Raw genomic sequence first — 23,366 nt, forward strand, 5'->3', positions numbered from 1 at the left:
AAGCAAGCTTCTTGAGATAAACACAAGCTTTTCCACCACTCTGGGGACCAGAGGTCCTTAACTCAGTAACACTGCTCCAGGCAGTCTGTTGGGTCTGGACTGTAAGGGTCCCCAAGCAGCAGGCAGACTGGTGACACTGGGGTAACTTCCAATTAATACTTTTCTCTCTGCTCCCCCTAAAGCTTGGAGCTGTTTTCTGCTTAGCCTTATTGCACATTAGATCATTCTGTGTCCCATTGAGATTTCTGAGTCTTGAGGACTCTTCAGTCCTTGCCAAAGCTGGATATCCCTTTCCTTATTCCACAAATCAGAGAAAAGAGGGCAGGAAAGGCACTGGGGACCTGATGCACAACAATCTGAGCACATTAAGCCAAATCAGCTACTAAGGAATTCATGCTTCACAGGCAACAAGACAAAACATCATGCAAAGATGCAGGATTGAACATCTTTCAGTCCCCAACTCAGAGGCCCATCCCACCTACTGCTCCTGGGTGACAGCAATGACGGAATGTTCTCAGACTGCCAAGATGAGAAACTGTGCATTTACACTGAGGGAGAAACCTGTGATTGAGGAGTGTGGTTTGGCCAGAAATCCAGAGGCAGAAATCCTCTTCAAGACTTGGCAAGTCTGATCACGCACAACGTGTCCTGGCTTTACAGCAGTTCTGTAATGTGAAACCCAGGTCCCAGTGTTAGCAAGGTAAGAGAACATGAAAATAGCAATGGGAACAGTTACGTGAAGCTGCTCAAACTTAAAAACTTCCAATAAGTTTCAGGCTTTGGATCAATTCTTATTCCTTCCAGATTGCTTCACTCATCCCTCCTGGGTACTCTTGATCAAATCACAAAAATGCTGAGCAGATTCTTACAGCGTACTTTCTAATAAGCCATTTAGGAAAGCAGAGTTGACAGCATCTTACAGCTTTTTCTTCTTTTTTAAGCTAGCTCCACAGCCTCTGCCAAATTCAAGGATGCCAAATATGATCAGGCTGTGGATGGCACCATTCGTTTGTGTCAATCCTCTTCATACTAGATGAGCAGACAGGACATATGGGCCTATCCTTAACGAAGTGCTCACAAGAAGCAAATGGGAAATTTCTGCAAATCAGTAAACTTCTAAGTGCAAGATTAACCCAAAGACTGCCAGATGCAGAGAGGAGCTGCTCTAAGGTGAGCTGGTTGAGAAATATTCTTTCACCTCTAATTCCTGTAAATACATCTTGGAAGAAGGTGGATAGGAGAGGTCTCCAAGACTACAGAGTATTGTGTTTCATCTCCATGGACCAGAGTGTGGCAAATCAGCACCTCAGAGTGAGTTCAGCCTACACCTTATCCTCATGTCTTGAGGTTAGTCTGGTCATCTGAACCATCTGGAGCATACCCTGACTGCACAAACCTCCTACAATTTCAGAGGTGAAAAACAGAACTGTGAGTCTGTGTTTGGGAAAACCTGTCTCTCTAGTGAGTAGAGAGAGAAGCTTAATCTTCTTAGCTTAATGAAGAGAAGGTGAAGACGTGACGTGACTGTAATCTGTGAAGTACTACCACTGGGAGAAGGTTTTTAACAGTGGAGGGCTTTTTAATCCTGTAGACAGGCAGAATGAGATCCAATACATGCAAGATGAAGGTGAACAGATACAGTCTAGAAATGAAGTGCATTTTTTTGAAGGAGTGAAAGCAATTAGCTATTAAAGAACTTACAGAGAGATGCACTAGGTCCCCCAACTCCTGAAGTCTTAAACAAAATCTAGTTATGTTTGAAATTTTAAGTGTCACTGGGTCTGAAATGAGGGAAATCCAACAGAATTTCATACTACAGAGAAACCAAGTGCGTTGTTTTATAAAATAACTGCTTAAAGAAATCCATGAATTTACCTTTGTTTCCAAAAGGCTTCTGCATGTCTGTTTAACAGCTGTCACCTTCCAGCCATGAGTTGTGCACTGAGCAGTTACACACATTCTCCACAGGAGAACGTCAATCAGGCTCTTGATCACTTGCACACAGTCTCCTCTCCCACTTCCATTTCCAAGTGTTCTAAGGTACCCATGACCACAGCTTCATGACTATATGTGACCAGAATAACCTGCCTCCTCTTGCAGCTCATTCCCCTCTTCTTTTACTGTTTTCTCCCTGAATCTCTGGGGCACAAGAGTTTCCTATCTCTCCCCTGGATGCAAATGCATCTCAACCCAGCCAGAACATCTGGCTCCCAGTTTGGAATGTGTTTCTCCCTGTTTTTGTGCTTGCTGGGACATGAGGAGGATCTCTGTACTGCTCAGGCTCACACTGAGTCCCAGATTCCTCTTCATCTCCCACCTGGATGCAGTTTTCCTGGCCAAGCTGCTACACTATGAATAACAGAAAAAAATTTCCCCATGCTGAAAGGTCTTACTGGCATCCATCTGGTGACCAAAGGGCCACATGAGCACTGTCAAGAAAATCAAGGACTTTCACTCCTAGCTACTGCAGTCATGGTGATAACCTGTCCCCTGGGCTTTTTCCATTCTCAGTGGCACACTGAGCCCTTGTAAGAGACATTCTTGTGCAAACCATTTGAGATACTTTGGCAGTCCTGCCCTCAAGCCCTTCCCTGGGGCACAATGTGCTTGTACCCTAATGCTGGCAGAAATGCACACACCAGTTGGCACCTGCCCCAGTGATCCCAGGGACCCCAGCAGTCTGTCCAGTTCTCTAGCTCAAACTCTGAAATACACAAGCATGTAGCATGGAGACATTCAAAACAACTGTCAGCCACACCTGAAGTATCAACCTTTGTCCAGAACTGCAGTGTTTTAGCTCATCCCAGCGCATGCCAAATACATCCAAGTGCTTCAGCAGCACTGCTGAATGTACTTCTTTCCCCTCTCTGCAGTCAGAGCTACCTCACTTCTGCCATCACTGCCATCTCTGTAGTGCTGCATCTTCCCCCATCCTGACTAGTCACACCAGGTTTTGCTCTTCCCCTTTTTAGCATGGTTTGTAATGGGAATGATGCTTGTAAGAATGCATACTTGGTAATACACAGGCCTGCATAAAACCCCCAATAAATAATTTTTTAGTCATTGGCCATTTTCAGCCAAACTTGGCAAGGATAAGAGGATTCTAAGATAAAATTGCTTATGTGTCTTGAAAATAAGGGAATGCATAAAAGAGAGAAGCCTTATTACAAACTGTCAGTGTAGGAAAATCAATGCATTGAGCTGAATTCCTTATTAGACTCTGGAGTATCCACACAAAATGGAAAGGATGCAAAAACAGGGTCAGAAGTGCCTTGGTATCCTGGAAATTGCTTTAGTTCACATGGTTAGGCACCAGAGACTTTGAGTGCAAGGCACAGAGGAAAACAATCTTCATCAGCGTTGGTCCACCTTTTCTTGAAGATCTTCCTGAAGATCTTTACTCCTGGAAATCACACAGCTAGGACCAGCTGCCAACATGGGAGACAGTGTTTGCCTAGGCTGTTGATGGAGGATTCTCCCATCCTGAAGACTTCTAACAGCCAGGAAGACCACATTTTCCAGGCTTCTCTGGAGCTCCCTCTCTCCCTGCAAAGCAACTATATCACTTGGTGTGACTGGGTGATGTGCTAGGAGCAGAGAAGGCAGAGACTGCACCAAAAACGGCCTAGGAATATTCCCTCCACAGGGAACTGGTAGGTGTTTGGGGATTCTGCTATATGAGGAAAGCCTGTCTGCCAAGAGCAGAGGGAAATCCAGGGCTGGGGATTCCTGCCTCGTTCAAAGCAACTCCAGCAGGACAGCACTCTCAGGGAAGAGCTGGACAGCCCAGCAATGGGTCCAGGAACAGCTAAGAGTCACTGGGACTTAGAAGTCATGCCAAGAGTGTCACTGCTCTGGTATTAGATCAGATGTGACTGTCCCATGCCCCACACCTGAGTGGGATGCCAAGAGCACAGAGTGCTCTGAGACACAGAGCTCCTGCTGTGTGCAAACATGCCCTACACATCTTGGGCAGCCCTGGGGGTCCTGCTCCTTCCCAATGACCTGGTGTTATGCATGGCTGTGACACAGCTTCTGGCCACAGACTGTCCCTGCTTAAGGCCAATCCTTGGACTCCCTCTTGGATTTATCCAGATGCCCTGAAATTCACTTGTCTTGGCTGCTCCTGGGATGGTGTGCTCTGTGCTGTCATGCTTTCCCAGTGCTGCTCCAGCAGTTGTCAGCCACACTTGCATTTAATCTGTGCAAAGCTGGGGCACACCAAACAGAAAAGCAGTGCCAAAGACTCTGCAGGTGACACCCATAGAGGAGGAGAGGAAAATAAACAGGAATGAGAGCAAGAAAATGAAGTGCTGGACATTGCTGCATAAAGCTCACTTCTGCTGCCTCCTCCCCTCAGTGTGACAGCCTGTCCATGGACTCTCACCAATATTCCCATCCTGTGCTGGAGCAATGCCAGCCTTGATACTGCAATGTCCCTATCCTTCAGATGAGTTCTGCCTGGGGGCTATCAAATCTGCTGGTGCTGATGTTGACACCTATTAACAGCAATAGCAAGGCCAGGGCAATGCTGGGATATAAATCCAGTGATGGAAATGCATTTGCAGCCAACTCTGCTGTGTAGGAGGGGTCGGTGTGTGAGGCTGCATCGATGTGCATTTTGCTGGCACAGGCAAACTCCCTACCCATGCAGAGAGCAGCTGAGCACTGGGCCTGGTGTGTGAACCAGAAATCACTCAGCTGCCTTTAGCTCTGCTGCACAGCTATGTTCCCTTCTGTTAAAGACTGCCACTGACTCCAGGTAGAGCCAGAGCCTTTGCCTCAACCTGCAGGGACCGCAGCAGTGTCTGGGAGAGGCACTGGTGTACAGCTCTGTGTGTGGAGCCAGCAGACAGAGACTCGGAGTCACTGCGGCAGCAAGAAAGTGTCACTGCTTGATCCCCAGGGCCTTTGAACTCTGTTGTCAATCCCCAGTCTGCTTCCTCCTGCTCACAGAAAGAGCATCAGAAGGTGTAGATGGCTATGTAGGCAGAGGAGGAGGAAGGGCTGAGAAGCAGAGAGTGCTGAGGCTCCTGGCATAGCAGGAGGAATGGGAGAGGGATGCTGGGGACATAAACAGCAATGACTCTCAAAGGGAAACTGGCAGGGTATTGTGCATGACTTTCCAGTTTTTTCCTACTTCTCCCTGTTCACTCAGTGACACTTAAAGCAGTCTCCTGGAAAGACATTTTGCACAGAGTGCTGCTGCCTTTAATGCTTCCCAGGGCTGTGGCAGCTGCAGTGGGAACAGGAGGGAAGGAGAGCCACAACCAGGTCAATGCTGGGCTCTGCTCAGTGCCCCAGGCACTCGCAGTGGGAAGAGGAGAGAGAGAGATTTCTTTTGGTTCTTCTGATTAAATGCCAACTGGCTTTATTTCCCATTACACTGTTCCTGTGAAATGCCAGGCTGCACACATGAATTTGTTATTGTGAGGCTAGTCCTTCTGAAGAGGTTGCTACAGAAATGCATTTATTTTAATTAGAAACCAATTACTGTGAAAGGATTTGTTCTGAAATGCAGGGACATAGAGGAGCTTGTCAAAGAGGCATCCCATGAGTGAGTGCTATCCATCCCCAGATGTCAATGTGTTTGAGATCCAGGTATTGGGCTCTGCCTGCTTTTTCAGACTAGGAGCTGGGTCTTCAGGGCTGTTCCTACTGGTTTCCAGCTCTGGTTCATAAGATACTTTACTGTAACCAGGTGCTGTCAAAAATCAGGCATGAATGAACTAGTGGGCATCCATGCTTATTTGTAGATAACAGATGGCATAAAGCCCCTGAACACAATGAAAGATCAATGCCAAGAAGATTATGATCTATTGGATAGTGAGGCTCATTAAAGGGAAGGGATGGCAAGCCAGAAAGAGTGAAAAACTGCATTTTATAAAGCTGAACTTCGTTCAGGCAGCACATCTTCTTTTGACAGCCCTTATAGGCTGGGATGTAAAGCAGAGGATAGGGGTGACCTTTTTTCCCTGTAGGAGATAAGGAAACTGAGGCACAGGCAGCCAATTAAATTGAGATAATCAGTGCATTTCTGAGAGCTAACATGGAGACACCCAAACTTCTCTTCCAGGCCATAAACATCTGTAGTTAATGACAAAATGTTAATTACTGGCAATCAGCTAATGAGGGTAAAAGCTGAACTAATTTTCTACTGCCTGTAATGCTACTCTAGACTGTGTTTTGCCCATCAGCTGAACTGCTATTTAAAAAGAGGATGAAAAGGAAAAGGAAAAAAAAAAACATTCTGGCACCTCACTCTGCCTCCTCTGCCAGACCAGATTAGTGCAGGGGGGAAATTCTCTGGTGCAGTCAAGCCCTAGTTCATTTTCCCATGTCAGGCAGGGAATCAGCTACAAGCTGAACACAGGGCCCTGCTACCCAGCCCTGCTTCCCACTGCGATCCACTTAAATGATTCTATGGAAGATGGAAATTCTGTTTCCTCATGGTGCTAAGGAAAGACTCTGCACAACTATGCTCCCCATAGTGGGACAGGGACAATGTGCTGCCCCTCTTTTTGCCCATCTAGGGCTCAGCCACAGCATGGGCCAAATCACCCCCTTCTGGCATTTTGGAGAGGCAGCTGGAGATGACCCTCCTGGAACAGTGAGGCAGCACGTAGTCCTGCTGTGCATGAGTAACCAGCAGCCATTCCGGAGGAGGCTGCGCGCTACCTCTGGGCAGAATGATTCATCTCTGTGTCACCGACATGGCAGCAATAGCCCTGTAACAAAAGGCAGAGCCATGGGGTAATTTGTCATTATGGTGACTATCAGCCTTGCACTGATCAGCCTGGGTGCTCACATCTCTGCTGCTTGCAATAAAACCTCTCCGTGGCACCAAGGAGGGAAAGACACCAAGCCAGAATCACTGAGGATCCAGCCCTGGTGGAGACTCTGAATTGTACAAAGTGGGTTTGGGGTTATGAAGATGAGCTATGGGGTTGGAGATTAGCTGTCAGTGTTGCCTATGACACAGTAAAACCAACTTTGACTGGCACTGTGCTTTACCCTGCCATGGCACAGCAGGTTCCTGGTAGCTCCATGTTTGGGGAGCAGAAATGCCAGGCTGAACCTCATGCAGGATGAGCAGCTAAATGTCCCTTATTCTCCGACTTAGCTGCCAGGGACAGCTACCTCTGAAAATTGCTAGCTCCAAAATTCACTTTTATATCTGGTATTTCATTTCAGTCCCAAGCCCTCACTTAGAGCCCACATCCCAGGGATTTGTCCGTGGCTGCTTTCCTATGATCACATCAAGCCAAGTTTCTCAGGCAGCACATCCCAACTGCTGTCCTGTGAGTCCTTCTCCACACCCCTGGGAAGCCTGACCCGACACACAAGTGCCTGCCATGGTCCTCCACTGACTTCTTCCAACCCAGTGGATTCCTCCAGGCACTAATGCCAACAGATGCCTTTTCTGTCCAGCTTACCAGCTGAAGAAAACTCCTCCTGATTAAGCTGATCCCAGCTTTTTGATAAGGCTCCCCCTTTGCAGACTCACCTCCCAGTTGCCACAATGCTGAGTGCCAATCAACTGCTACTGCTGGTGCAATTAATTCCATCTCCCTTTGCGGCCCCAGTTCACTGCATGCAGGGACAGCTATCACATTTCATGCTCTAAAGGGCTTAACACCCCACTACACACACATACATCTGCACACTAGCAGGGTGGCCAGGAGGGTGACTGCAAACAGACTAAAGGAATTGGAGGCCTAAGAGACGAGGCCACCCTAAATTAGATTTAGGGAGTGAGATGACAAAGCAAATGTTCCTGGACAGAGTGGCACATGCCCTCCAAAACATAAGACTCTTACCTGAGTCAGGGTTGATCCATCCCACAGCACTGTGGATTAGGGTCACCTGAGTTCTGCATTGTCTCATTTGGGATGCAGCAGCAGCAGCTTCCTGGTAGTTCTTTCCCCAGTTAAAGCTACCTGCCTTGCAAAGGGGACAGGTGGAGAGGTAACCAGAGGACAGCAAGTATGTTTAGTGTTTAGCTCCATGCAGAGCATCCCCTGCCTTGGCACTAAGGCAGACCTGAGCTGGGCCGGGATGGATAAATCCCATCGTGCAGAATTTCCACAGGGGGCTGTGCCAGCCCTGAGCCCTGAGAGGTGCTACAGTGAGTCCAGGGATAGCTTAAAGGGGGAGATCATTTTGCTACATAGCCTGGGACTGGGAGCCAGCACTACCATAAATCCAAACAGCAATTCCTCTCCATCTCCTGCAACATACTTCCAAGCAGCTTCAAAGCTCCCCAAATTCAGCACATTTCCCAGCAATGCCACCACCCTCTGGGCTGATGCCATGGAAAAATACTTCTAGATGACTGCTGCCAACAGCTCCCCAGCTGACTGTAGTGTGAAAATCCTACAGGTCACTTTAGCTTATGATATTCAGGCTACATTTTATAAACATGTTCTCTCTGGCTCTTCTGGGTGAGAACAAATGGGATGTGTAACTGGTGTGCAGGGGTTCTGCACCTCTTCCTTCTCCTGCAATAGCACAACATGGTTAGTTGATGCTGCAAGATAACTACTGTTGTTATTATCTTTATTAATCAATAGTAATGTCTTTATTTCCTCTTGTAGGGCTTCCCAGTACATCCTTGCTTATATATCCTCTGTCTTATTTCCATCCCAAGCTTACAATCAGATCTGGGCGAGCAGCTGCCAGCACTGACCCAGCTGCTGAAGCCCAGCTGCACTCTCGTGAAGTCCATTTCAGAGCAGGGACAATTCTGACTTCAGACCGCCTCCCTGCAAGGAGAGAGCCTCATGCAGCCAGGGCCAAAGCCACCAGCTCCTATAGGCAGCTCTGTCTGAGCTGAAAGGGCTGTAAGTACCTAACATCCCTCCAGGGAGACACCGAGACATCTACGGCAGCTGTAAAAATATATAAAATGAGGCAAGGTTAATAGTGGCTATCTTGGGCATGTGTGCCTGTGTCTCCTTCTTTTGTACTGTCTGAGGGTGTATAATTGTCAATGCCTTCACCCTGATGGTCTCCCTGGGGCGAAGGGACAGCACAGTGTCCCTGTGCCCCGGCAGGAGCTGGTGTGTGGCCAGAGGCGTGCTGGAGGACACACTGCCAGAGCAGACATTTATGCCACAGGCTACCAAATGCCAGGTGAGAGGTTTCGTATTGGCACCATCCCCTCTTCCTTTAATCAGCCTGTAAGCCCCTCCCTGGCTTCTCATTCAGCCCCTTTCTAACAAAACCAGCCGGTCGTACCCAGCCTGGCAACACCCCTTCAAAAGCCACTGCAAATTCCTGAGCTAAGCCACATTACAGCAGTGAGAAGCAACTGCTCCATGAGAGAGCTCTTGCTCTTTGGGAGAACAAAACTCGTCCTGCTTAATTGCTTCTGGCAGTGCACTCTGCCATTATGAAGGTGGCAGGGAAAAGCAGTGCTACTTCTTTGCACTGAGCCTCAAAATCCATCCTTTTGTGCTAAAAGCACAATGCGATGCTGGGCTCGCTCCTTCAAGCCACTCGTGCTGGGGAAAGCAGCGTCTGCATTGAGCCCAAATCCTCCCTGCACACATCCCCAGCTCCGAGCGCTGGGGGGAGGCTCGTCTTGCTTTATTTTTAATCCCGTGAAAAACCTGAAGTACGTCACAAGTGAGAATCTGCACTGTGGAAAGGCTTTTTCACAGACCCTTTGGACTCGGCTTCCTGCGCCCAGAGGGCTTTGCAATAGTTAATTTTGCCTCCCAGGGAGGAAGGGAGGGAGGGAGGGAGGGAGGTGTTACTATTTGCGGTTTGCGAAGAGGACTGTGAGATGGATGGCTGAGAAATAAAGTCTGTGGCCCGATGGTGCTTCTCGAAAGCATTAACACACTTTCTTCCTTCTCACCCACAGGCACAGTGACGTTTCACACTTCTGCTGGGGTCTGGCTCGCTGGAGACCTGATAGCTGTTCCCTAATGCCTCTCCTTTCACAGCAGCTTAAATAAGAGTCAGAGCCAGTGCCACCATCAGGAAAATGGCTCCCCTGCAAACAGCGATGTGGTACCAAGCCCCGTGTGGAGGCTGGAAAAACCTGCCCTGTCCAGTTGTGGCACCTGATCCTAACTCATTGTAGGAGAACAGGAGAGAAATTTTTAAAAAAGGAAATGAGTCACTGTTTAAAGGAATATGAATAATTTATTTTACATGTTTGGAGGCCCGATTTTGGTTAAATAAAGGACTTAGTGGACACAATACCAAACTGGTCTCAAACAGCCTGGACTTGTGGGCAGGCTAGAAATTGGTCAAGATTTCCTGGCCATCCTCAGTGCAGGGGCTCTCTGGGTCAGTCCCCAGCAAAAGCAGGTAGGGAATAAAGTCCCTTCCTGCTGGTGCTGGGTATGCTCAGGGACACCGGGTAGCCAGACCTGGCCAGCTGAGCCCATCTACCTGTCCAGAGCTCCCTCTTTGCCTGGCTTCTCCACTGGGGCAGGTTGCATTTTATCATCACTTTCTCCCTTGGCAGAATAGCACCAGATTTTAACCTTTCATCTACTTCTTTGAGGGATAAAATGAGCAGCATTTCAATGCATGTGTCAGGTGACCACACTTACACCTTTTGACAGCTGAATCCCACAGACAGAAACAAGCATCCAGAGGCAAACAGGAAAGATGTTTTCCCTTGAAAGAAGGTGCTATAGTGAGGCAGAGATATTTCTCTTTTCTTATCTTTCTTTTAGCGTCATAAATGAAATCCATTTAACAGCGATGAGCAGAACACACTGAAAACAAACACCAAATTAAGCACACCCACTCTAAGGGTGAGGTTTTGCCTGCCTTCTCCTCCCACACTCTTGCCAGGGAGGAAGGCGAAGATAAAGGGAGGGCACCTGGAAGGACTATTTTGGGGGGCTGGGCTGGGAGAGCTACAGGAAGAGGGAAGTGGGGATGTGCCACAGGAGAAAGATCCTTGTGTGAGGATGGTCACAAGTGTGATGACTTTGCAGTACTGAGCTTGGGAAGGCTCTGGGAAGTGGGGGTGTAAGAGAGGTGCTGCTAAGTGGGAATCTGTGGTGACAGCCACTGGGAATATGTTACTGGGGTGCCTCAGCAAGATGGGTGGAGAATAATACTGAAAGGAAAGAGGTTGATATCTGGGGTGCAGGGGTCTGAAGTTACACTGGAGGGACCTGGTGTAACCTACATCATGTTGATGGTATGGGAGGTTGTGCGTTATCCAGGGAATAGAGCAGGAGTCATGCCAGAGGTACATGCCAGAGGTAAGGCAGATGTTTGGCATAGACAGCACATCTAGCCAGTCTTTTCCAGCCCAAATTTTCACTAGTTAGACATTAATTTGATCTCAAAGGGAAGGATGGCAGTACCAGGCACCACAACATGAGTGGGGAGCACAGGCACCTCCTGGACATCAGTCATGGACTGTCTGCTGCCACAAGCACAAAAGGCCACAGCTTTCCTGTGCTCATTAGGACAGGCTCTCATGCTGGGCCAGCTCATTTGTTCAAAGGTCAGTCAGACAGAAGTTGTGACACACTGAGATGGCTGAAGGCACAATCATGGCTGAAGGCAGGCAAGCGGGTGGGCTCACATCTCTGCATGCTTAAGAATCTTCTCCTTGTAACATCATTCTTCAGAATAAGAAGACTAAAACCTATGACCAGTGACATTGCAGCCACTTCTCAGTCTCAGTCTCCTCAGGCCCTGTTTTTTTTTAGGTCACAGAATTTAGGTTGGGAGGTCCCTGGATTTCTTCTGTCCAGCCTTCTGCTCAAACCTGGGCTAGCTTCAAGGTTGCTCAAGGCTTCATTTTTATGAATTGTGATGATGTCAGAGGACTGAGATCCTACCATATGTCTGGGTTCTTGTCTCAGCACTGTTCTACTCTCAATGTTAAAGTTTGTTTCTGCATATCCAATGAGCGTGGCTGCAACTTGTGCTATTGCCTCTAGACCTTTGCTGTGCCTCTCTGGCTCTGTGGTCTTTATGTTCTGACTTCAAGCAGAAGGCGGCAGCGCATCACCCCTTTAATGTTCCTGTTGCCAGACTGAACATGTCCAAATCCCTCCACCTCTCTTCACACATAATGTGCTTCTGTCCCTTTAGCATTTTAGCATCCCCCACTGATGAGCCCAGATAGTCAATCTCTCATTTGTGCTGGGGGAGTATTTGGGCACTAAGAAAGATATCTCTGAAATTGCAGCTTGCAACCACCTCATACAGCCCTTCTTCCCAGGATGGCCAGAAGACACTGCCTCCCTGAGCTGGGAACAACTTCAGTGTCACTTGGGAAAAACTGTAAAGTGTGTAAGAACAAAAATGGCATGGCTCCATGCCCAAAAGTGTCACTGGCTTTCTTTTTCCTTTTACAGAGGTAAAAGGGACTCCCTCCTGGGACAGATATTCAGATGTCAGGCCAGGCAAGGAGCTTGTTTTCTTGAAGAGCTGAGCTTGATGTTTGCTTTATCTCTGGGCTGAACATAGAATAATCCCCTTAAAATTGCTGCAGAGTATCTTCAAATGCCTTATACTTCATTGTTGCTAGAAGGGAGTTGCTAAGTTCTTGGTATTGGGATGCAATTCTAGGCACAGTTTATATGCCTAAGTCTGTGCTGCCATCTCCCCCTTCCCACTGCCCTTGCTGTGTGTGCTGTCCTGCCCTGTTACCAACCCTGTGTTGGTGACCAGGTGGTCAGATATGGGAACTGATGAAACAAGAAGCTAATCAGAATTTAAAAAAAATGTTGGGATCAAGTCCCTGGTTGCATGGTCCCTGGTGCTAGAGCTTGGAAAGGGTTGAAATGTAGAGCTGAGGCTGCTGTTCATTATAGCTGCAAGGTCTTGGACTGGCTCAGCTTGCTCATGAACACACATCACCAAGGCACTGGACAGTCACCCTCACCCTGAGGAAAGGTCTGTAGATAAGGCTCCGACACTGATTTGTCTGAATATTTATCACATACTTTTTTTCAGTGACACTTCTCTTTCAACTTCAGTGACACCTCTTTCTTTCCCTTGGGAATGTCCCTGCTGCTCCTGTCTGAATTGCTGTGCAGGGAGACACCATGTTTGGGAGGATACAGTTTCTGAATTTACTTTAGCCTGACTGTGCTCATGGTGGATGTCCTGCCTTCCAGCATTGCATGTCTTTCTTCAGGCAGCCTTTACCCAGTGCAACTTCTTTGTGCCAACCATCCCCCACCTCATCCATCCCCCAGCAAGGTGTCAGTCTTCATTAGCAGAGGAGTGTGGGGTTTTGCTGACATAATTTCCCAAGCAGTCTGTCTGAACACACTCCAGGCCTCTGCTCACTGTTCTGACCTGGGACACTTGTGCTGGTGTAGCCAACCTCAGCTGGGGTAGGGGTTCCCTGAGCTCCGAGCGCCTGAGAATTTTCTCTCAGGACAGATGCAGACAAATACTTATGTCCATACTATGATCTGTCCCAGCCCCTGCTCTAGAGGGGAATCACTGACTTAGAAGCTTCATTGACTCTCCTTTATTATACATATTCAGACATAACAGTGTCAGAGAGAGATGCAACTCCCTTAATCATTTTCCCAACTCTATTAGCTAGACAAATAATGAAGAAATTAATTAAGCAAAAGAAAAAACAGACTGAATACCTGGGAAAGTGTCTTGACACTGAGTTGCCTTATGATAATCTCTTAGGGACTTGAGGGAGGCTGTGGTACTTCTGACATATGGAAACAGGTGTAGAAAAGCAACAAGAGAAAGCAGTGGGAGCAATGTGTAGGTGCTGCAAGGTAGGAACCAGGAAGGAAACAACAAATCTTTGATATCTGTGACACAGCTGGAAGACTGATAGATTCAGCCAGCTCAGATTTTTGAAAAATCCCAATAATGTAAATTCCTTAAGTACAAGCCAAGCCTATGAATAAGATAAATCTCTTAGTCACTTTGCCAGTGATACCCTTCTAATCTCATCCTTCTTCAACGATGCTGCTCAGAGAGTGAAACACTTTGCATAAATGGGTTTGCTGCTCAGAGCAATCACTCATGTTTCCCACTCCCACCCCAGGATTAGAGAAATTCCCTGGATTAAGGCTGTTACTATTTAGAGTCAAGGGTGAGCCAGCTAAGCAAGGGCTCAAGAGAACTTTCAAGTGACTGCAAGAAAGCAAGAAAAAGAGAAGAAGTGAACAGGAGGCCACCACCATCTTAGGGAATTGCACGTCCCACACTGGTGTTGAACTGTACTTAAAGTGTTTTTACAAAGAGAAATGAGCCAATAACAAAGAATTATTTACATGCACATGGGAAAATAATGAACAGTAACTCAAGGGCCAGCCAAGCCAACTTTTACTTTAAAAAGTAAAGATGACATTGAACTGATGGTGCTGTTTGCAGAGATGCTGAGTGCCTTCTTCCCATCAGACATCTCTGTCTGTTGAATAGGCCCAGTGGCTTGAAATTTAAAGCCAAGGTCTGCTGAACTCTCCCTCCCAAAACAGAGATTGAAAATGACCTGCTGAAAGATAAAAAGAAGACCAGAGACACATCCCCTGTGCTCCCATGCTCAAGAAGCATGGTGGAGCTGCTTACATCCAAATGATGAGAGCCCCAGTACCATCAGATTTCAGACTGACTTAGGCCACTTTATGAAGGTGAAAATATCATTCTGGATTCCAAGAATACAAAAACCACGTTGGTTCATCCAAATTACACCTAGGGTCACCTAGGTGTAATTAAACAATTAAACAATAAACATAAACAATTTGCCTTTTGCTTAATGTTCCCCTGTAGCACAGATACATGTGAGAACTGTTCCCAATACTACTTAGGTAGCATATACTGTAATAAAGTATGTAATCCCTTAATATAGAAGAGATTTTCTTATAATCCATGCTTGTATGAACCCAGACAAATATTTAATACATTCTTATCACACCAACAGGAAATAGCTTCATCAATTCTGACAGATACATGAATTTTCAGAAGTGCCTGTCACATGTTTACTGCATCATTCCCCAAGAATTGCTCCCTTTCACTATTTCTCTGTGAAGACCCATTCTGCTGATGCTCCACCCCATAGGAGAGTTTCCAGCAGCAATTCCAGCTGGATACCATAAAATGGAAAACAGTGACTTTTCAGAAGTCAGAGGCTTTTTGCTGTTAGCAACATCAGACTGGATTTTCAGTGTTTTGCCAAGAGAAGGGTGTCCTCATGCAGTTTCTGCCTAGGTTTCCAGAGAAGCTTTTCTAGACTTTGGTTAGTTTAAAATACAGCATGTCTTGCACAACTTTTGAACTCAATTTCTGTAAAAGATATGTGAGGCTGCAGGCTGTCTGTCATATTATGCATGTCCCCCATGCCAAGACTGTAGCATTTTATTTGATTGTAAGCCATCCATTAGATGTAAGACAATTATTGTTTTTTAGTGAGTCAGATTTTTTTCAGTAATTAGCAGTTGTCAGTTCAAGTCAGCCCAGTGCTGGTGTCACTCAATGACTTCAAGGCTGTATTTAAAATCACTTTTCTCCCACACAGCAGCTTACCACAAACAATACCACTTTTCCTGCCTTGTCCACTGGAGCCATTTTGCACCATGATTATCCTGATGAGCCAGGGCACTTGCTGCTTAAGCACAGAAGGGACTGCCCAACAGGAGAAGAGTTTGGCCAAGAAAAGGCAGCTCATCTTCTTGACCCCATTTCATTGCTATATGCTTCAAATCCTGGCTGCGTCTGTCTTGCTATAAAAATATCAGACTGTCTCTAACACTTATTTTTGATCATCACTTCATCGTGGCCTTACTTGGCAACTTATCCCATCTGTTTACTTCTCTTCAGTGTTGTGCATGCATTTCTGAATTGTTGTTTACTTATAATAATGTGAACACTCAGCATTTGCAGAGCACCTAGGTTGAAGTAATTTCAGTGTTTTACAGACGAGCAAGGATTCCTTAAAGCATTCCTAGAAGCGAAGGCTTCCAGTCTGCTTTATGGAGGCATGAAAGGGTCCTATGTGTAGATGTAGCAGCTCTGTGTGCACTGGATACCTTGGTTCCTGTATAATCAATGGAGGTCTAGTCAATGTTGACAGCAGAGCCCTGGGAGTGAGTCAGCAGAGCAAATGTAGGTGTCTGGCTCTCCAGCTCCGCTGCCTGCATTCACTAGGGGCATGATTACCTACCTCAAGATGTTTTCCACTAAGAAATCATTGCGTGGGCATGACTCAAGACCTTGATTTTTCACTGCCTGAACACCCAGACCACATGCAGACACCTACATTGTGACACTCACATTGAGGTGTCTGCAATTCAGAGCTGTGTCCCACCTTGGTGATGTGCCCAAAATCACAGTTTGTTTACAAAGCTCAGAGGAGAAGCTGAGATCCATGGTTGTTACTCATCCACTTTCATTCACTTGAACTGGGAAGAAGAACCTCCTCTAGTCAAGCCATCCCAATAGAGGAAATATTCCAAATGCATCCTCTCAGAGCCAGAGACCAACCCTCTGCCTGTGCTGGGACCTACTATCCAGTGACCCAGCTGCCACCCTGACTCTAAAATCTGGGGTTAGCTAATTCTGACCTCCTAGGGTAACTCTCATCTGAGAGGACTGTGTTACCTACTCAGTTCCCCGCACCTTTTAGTCTACTTCTTTTTCTTTAGCAGAAAGGCAAAACCTGCAGAAAGCAGAGGTGCCCTCTCCAAGCACTCATGGAGGCAGGCCATATGCTTTTCCTCCATATCACAGTGTGCCATTTGCTTAGCAATCTTCTGGCATGGCCAGGATGTTTTCTTTACCACTTGCATTATCCACCAAGGGCTCACTACTGTTTCACAGTCACAGCTCTGACACCCCAGCGTCAGAAAGTACTCAAGCGTAAGTCAAGTTCTGAACCATCTTCTTGGATCTTTCCAGGTCAGCCTGCTTTTATGACCTGGTGAACTTACAGATGACCAGTCAGATGGAAAGATCTTTTTCAGTGGTTGGACACAGAACACTGGTAAGTGGATTGTAGAAAAACCACAAGACACGATGCCTGATCTGTGAGCCATTGTGATTCAGTACAGTTGTTGTACACTGCACTGGCCATGCCATGCACACACTACTGGAGAAACAGGCAAAGTGCAGATCTCTCACTACAAATGTATCAGTAACAGCAGAGAGCAGCTCTCCCCAGCTGGGAGCTCTCTTGGCTGGTGTGCTGTGTTCCCAGCCCCGTAGGGAGCTCAGCAGAGTCCTCCAGGAAAGTGCCTCACAGCAGCTGAACCTGCTGCATCTGCTCCGCAGCCCAGATGTGCATAATGGCATCAATCTGCCCTCTGCAGGAAAACGTGACCCACAAATGACCATTTAATCTCCTCAATCCAATTTGGCTCAGCCACGTGGCATCTGCCTTCTCCCACACTGCCACAAACACAGCACAGCCAGTCCCTGCGCAGAGGCGAGCGCTGCGATCCGCGCACGCTGCGGCGGTGCCCGCGGGCTGGCTGCTGCCTGGGAATCACACAGAACCTCTGAAGACAGGCCATGGAGAGTATTATGGGAGCCCTGACCCCCACGGCCCTCTGACCATCTCACAAGAGCCCCCAAGGCTTTGCAGTCCAGAGGCAGAGCAGTGCACTGGAGATACTGATGCCAATGCTGCTGTGCACATTTCAGGGAGGAAGAAAAACAGCTCAAGGCAATGTAGACACAGTGATTTAAAAGGAAACAAGATTAAAGACAGTCACGTGAGTGCAGCTGTGTCCCAGCAGTTATGCCATATGCATTTATAGGTAGATGGATATCTGGCAAAACTCCTTCTCTCTCCCTTGAAAGGCTATAAATCACAGGAAGAGCTGTTATCCATATCCATCCATAACAGGTGAAGGTGTGTCAGAGGGTTCCAAACAGCAATGACCAGGTGGACAGGGCAGTCTGAGAAAGGGGACTTGGGGTGAAAATTTGTTCCAAAGGTATACAGGGCATGCCAAAATGGGGGCATTCTGATGATTTTATCTATCTCCATGGATTTGTACAGCCTCTTTTTGACTCGTCAGTATCTCTGGGATACAAATAGCTAACAGCCTTAGGAGCATTTACACAGGGGTAAAGACCTTGGCCTGTACTGATGGTTGTACGAAAATGCAAAACAGTCATCAGTGAAACTGAGTTTTGAACTCAAAGTTGTTTCATTTCCTGCTGAGCAAATTTTCTCTTATTTTACAGGATACAGAGAGAACATGCTCTCTTGTGCCTAAGCACTGCTCCTCGTCTCTGCAATACAACAGAACAAATAGCCTAATCAGGCCAAAATGCAGAGCATGCTGAAAAACTGGGAACATTCACAATGTAGTTAGAGAAGGTGAAAATCTCCCCTGTAGCTTAGGAGGGCTGGTATTGCTGCTCCACTCACAGCACTTAGGGGCAAAAGATTATCTGGTAAGAAAAGACAGAGTTACATTGCCCTGTTGGAGAGATGCCACCTGAAGAGGGATGAAGTTATAAACCCTGTGGAAGGAAACACACAAATGGGGCAATGCAGAACTGGGATGCAAAGAAGCAAGGAGGCGATGAATGCCATTAGGTTTTTTGGTGGCAGTGGGATTGCAGGAATGAATGAATGAATGAGGCTCCATCACATGCAACAGAACCTTGTGCTGATCAGAGAAACAGAGCATGTGTTTTTCAGTTTTCATCTGCTCCAAGAAAATCCCCCTCTATCTTCTGTTTCATTACAGAAACCCAATCTCAGAGGTCTTCTCACATCCATTACAGAGAAAAATAACTGCATCCAACACAAACAAAAAGCAGAGACATGCTATGGTAGAAAACCTCCTGCACCTTCACAGATCACAACTTTACAACTTTTACCTTGTACGTTTCTGATCCTTCTAAACACAGGCAGAGCAGCTCAGTTACACACAAACACACATTTGTATGCCTTGTGTTTGCAAATAATCTCTGATGTGGAGCTTATTGGAGTGCTCTGCAGAAATCTATAAGCCTGTAGCAGCTTCTGCATCCCCTATGGCTTACTATAGCAATAAGGAATTCTGAAGAGTCCCTGCAGCTTAGTTTGCTTTCCTACTGACAGATGCACTTTGAATGCCTCTGATCAAAGTTCCTCCTCTTATTAAGTTGCACAGAATTATTTCTGATATTATCCCTGCCAGTCATGATAACTTAACTACAATCACCTGGCTCTCCACTCCAGCTGAGTTTTCTACAGTGATGGAGTGACACATAGAGCTCTGCAGGCTTGAGGAAGAGCTGCTGCTATCAGCCATCTACCAAAGGTGTTTCTTCAGGTTTTCAAGCAGTCCTAGGTAGGGCTGCATCAACATCCTCCCTTTTTGTGCTGCCTGAAGGGCAAGTCCAGCCATTTGGCTCTGTGTGACCATCCTGTTGTGAAGTACCCTGGAAAGAGGCTGACTGAAATAACAGATCCTGCACTGGGGTCAGTGGAGAAACCTCTAGAACTTTTACTATATGGTTCCCTGTTTCCTAAATGTACAGTTTTCTGAAATATTCTAATATTGACTTCAAGCTTGCTAATTCTACTTCTGCTGGCAGATGGATCTTTTTCTTGCCTTTTTGTAAAGAGAATTAAAAGCAAAGACAATAGCAGAACCAGAAGTTCTCAGAGCAATGGAGCCAAACAGTGTGTATATTCTCCCTGAATCGTACCTGGTAGTAAGGTGGTTTTTTTGATGGCTAGTAGGGATGGGCCTCTTATGACAGCTCCCCTCCAAGGCATCACAAACCCAGTGTGGGGAGTATGCCCCACCCAGCCACACATTTTCAGGCAACTCATAAGAGCTTAAGAGTTCTGCAGCCCTTTATTTATCCAAGGTGGCTGGGTTTGGCAGAGAAGTTTAAATGTCACTGATTGTATCTTGTGAACTTATAAACAGAACTGACGTGGATAAGTACTGATGCTTAGGGAAGCAAGTAAGAAAGAGAGAATATTTTTCATTTGTATTAAAACATATCTTGGGACAGGTTTTGAACAGCTTTCCAGGCAAATAAATTGAAGGCAGAAAGCAAAAATGCCCTGTAGGAAAGAGAATTACTGTAAGATTCCAAAAAGCAGTAATTGTAACAGAATGCTTTTGTTTGTTAAAAAGAGACTAATGGCTGTTTTGGTAGTAATAAGACAATGTATAATAAATTTCTGCTATATTGCATATTTTTAGAGATTCATAATTTTTCAAAATCTGCTTCTGTGAAGTTGAAAACCTTAGTTACAGATCTCTTTTTGCTCATCCTTCTGTTCAATTTAAACAAAAACTGTCCTTGCTCAATCAAGGTTTTCTACAAACAGTATTTCTGTAAGACTCAGATTTGAAATAGAATCACCTCCTTGAGGTTTAGTAATTATTGGATCAAGAAGTGTCCTGGCTATGACAAAGAGAAATAACTGAGCTTTTGCTATTATTAGCAATGTTTGTTCTCATTCTTCAAGGTATAGATGGGCAAGTATTTTCCCTTGGTATTTATCTGACTATCATTACAAATCTCAGCCCCTGTCCAAATCCACACCAGAGAGTTAGAACAGACATTTAATCCTTTTTTTTTGCACAGCTCCTCCTAAATCACTGTAAAAGCTACAGGGAGATCTTACTGCTGTCTTCAGCCACCTCATGGTACAGCAAGGAAGCCAGACTCTTCTCAAAGGTGTATGGTTATAAGAGAAAACAGATACAATTTGAAACACAAGAAATTATTATTATAAATCAAAAATACCACCGCCCCTCCTCCTCCCCCATGCACATATATTTTTACCACAAGGGAGGTAAATATTAAATCTGGTGTCCAGAGCATGACTGGATATCTGGAGATCTGATTTGGTCAGAGCTCCTTGAATAGAAGTTGAACAAGATGATCTCCTGAGGTTCCCTAAAATCCTAAAATATTCTGAGGTTGTGTGAATTTGTTTGACCTGAGTTATAACTCAAAATTTTCACTATCATCTGACATTTGCACTGAATGCCTGAGCACACCTTTAAAGAGATGAAACTCCAGTCTGGCGTCACGAAGAAAAAAATGAGAGAGGAAATCTCATGAATAGCTGCAGGATAGGAAGGACAAGAACTCTCCCACAGATTTCACATGTCTGCGAAAAGGGCAAGAAATAAATCATAAAGAGTGGGAAAGGTAATAACAATGATCCAACATGACCAGCTGGGCCAGGTCATGACAGTATAGCAAGCTGGACTTCATGAAGGAGTTCTCACTTCAGGCTTTGGGGACTCTAAAAATGTATTTCTTAGAAATGATGTAGCCATTCTGTCTATGGAGAAAATTCTCCAGATGTGGGTTAAATGTAGGTGACAGCACTTCTGCTCTCATATGTCAGAGGAGGCTATGAACTGGCTTTTTCCTAACTAGCTGAATCCCATGAGTGTTTTTCCAGGCTGAAAGTTTCTTGCTTTTAATCTGATGTGGAATAAAACTGTCTTCAAACACAGAACTTTTTCCATGAGGGAAATCTTCTCTGCCAGCTAGCCCAAGGGTTTTTGAAGCTGGTTTATAAGGATGCACACAGTACACAGTTCTTTCTGTGACAGAAAAGACTAAAGTTGATATGCAAAGACAGTTTCAGTTCTCTGTTTCCCTAGATTTTCTCCTTGGGCACTGCAACAATTTCCCATTGTTGGAGATCTGAAAATCAAGAAAAGATATTTCTTCTCCAGTCCTTGCACTACCATTAAACTTCAAGCAGGAATTTCATTGTGGGAACTTATTTCACTTCTGTTACAAAGAGGTTCAGACTAGACTAACCCAGTAACTCCCTCTGGCCTTAAATTCTGTTAAGAATTCCTGCCTTTTTAATGTTAAGGAAATATTAGGGTTTTATGTCCTAAAATGTGAACTCTGTAGGGAAAGAAAAGGCTTTGCTTCACTTCTTGGTGCAATGTTTGACATATTGACATCCTGTAAAGGTTATCATAGTATTAAAATAAAGAATGGTCAGGAGGCCAGGAGCACCCATAACTCTCCTTCTGCCTCTTGTGGAAACCCTTTCTTTAATTACTTAACTGCTATTTCTCTCTGATACAGTATTTTATTATTACCTACTTTTCTTGAATGCCCATCTGATCCGTCTTAATGTTCTTTTAATATCACTTGGAATGGGATAATAATATTCTTGTACTTCTCCAGCACCTTAAGCCCTGACAGGTCCTAGTGTGCTTAACAAGGAGAAAAAGAAAAGGGAAGTGCTTAATTCATCAGACAGTGCAAGGTCATGCAAGACAACAGACAGAGAAGAAGACTGATAGAACTAAAAGCACTGGGGTGTTTGGAGGGGCAGGTTTAGCCCATGGCCCTGGACTTGCAGGAAGTGCAAACCATCCATTGAGCTTTAGTGCAGCACCTGCAGGAAATTGCCAGGGTAGGTGCTGATGTGATGTGGGTGAAGTGCCAGCAGGATTCCTGCAGTGCTGATGCTGTGTGTTATGTCTTTAACAGATCCTTCCACGTGGGCTTTTTTAGCCCTCCCAAACACTGAGAATGGTGTAAAAAACTATACAAGATATATCTGGGTAAGGACAAGGAACACTGAAGGGTGTGGACATGCACATGGTAGTTCTTAGAAAACTACTTCTTTCATCAAGATATCAGTCAAAGAAGTGAGCTTCTTGGTTTTGACTCCACTGAAGCAGGACAATGCCTGTGCTGGGAAATTGGAGAGGGAGGGATCACAGTAATGAAAGCAGTAAATGAGGATGTGAGCAAATGTCTGTGCAACCCTAGAGAAAGAAAATGAACACAACATAAGTACACAGCTGGGATATGAGAGAAAATAAGCTCAAGCTGGGCATAGGGTTAATGCCCCAAGTGACAAGAATATGCTAGGAAGAAATGTGAGCCAGCCCATCCATAAAGTGCTTGAGAAGCAGGAGAGGTGGTGTGGGCAACATTTCAAGGAGGACTGGCTAGAAGCCTGAATCTGTCAAGAAAATCAAATTCAGCCTTGCTGAGAGGGGCTTTAATTGGGGCAGAGTGCAGACACCTGAAATGAAGAAATGAGGATCCATTCACTCTTCCTCCACATGGCTATAAGTGGGCAGGACCAACCCTAGCCATAAATCTTACCTATGTCAGTCAGAGGATCCTTAAAGAAAAGCACAACTGCTCTTCCAGCTCTCCTCAGGAGGCAAGGCAGAAGAGCTCAAGTCATTAAGAATCTGAAGATTCAACAGAGTTAATGCTTACTGCATCTGCAGGCCCTCTGTAAGGGGCTACTAGTGGGGAAAAAATGGATGCAATTCAGTAAGGCCAAATGCAGCTCCTCCACCAGTGCAGTTAATGCCAACTGCACAGAGCCAAGATGGAGCACTGGCCAAGAAGCAGCTCTGAAGGACACAGAGATCATGAGTTGAGTAACAATCAATAATCATCTGCTGTTCCCTAAATAAATTAATAAA

General features: G+C 45.8%; 1 protein-coding gene across 2 annotated transcripts in view; it reads right to left on the reverse strand.

Annotated features, from left to right (window-relative positions):
- MARCHF4 (membrane associated ring-CH-type finger 4) overlaps positions 1 to 23,366 on the reverse strand; it is a 94,233-nt gene that overhangs the window by 62,145 nt on the left and 8,722 nt on the right. The window lies entirely within an intron of this gene.

Source organism: Lonchura striata, chromosome 7, assembly GCF_050655825.1.
Source record: "Lonchura striata isolate lonStrDom1 chromosome 7, ASM5065582v1, whole genome shotgun sequence".
NCBI classification, from domain to species: Eukaryota; Metazoa; Chordata; class Aves; order Passeriformes; family Estrildidae; genus Lonchura; species Lonchura striata.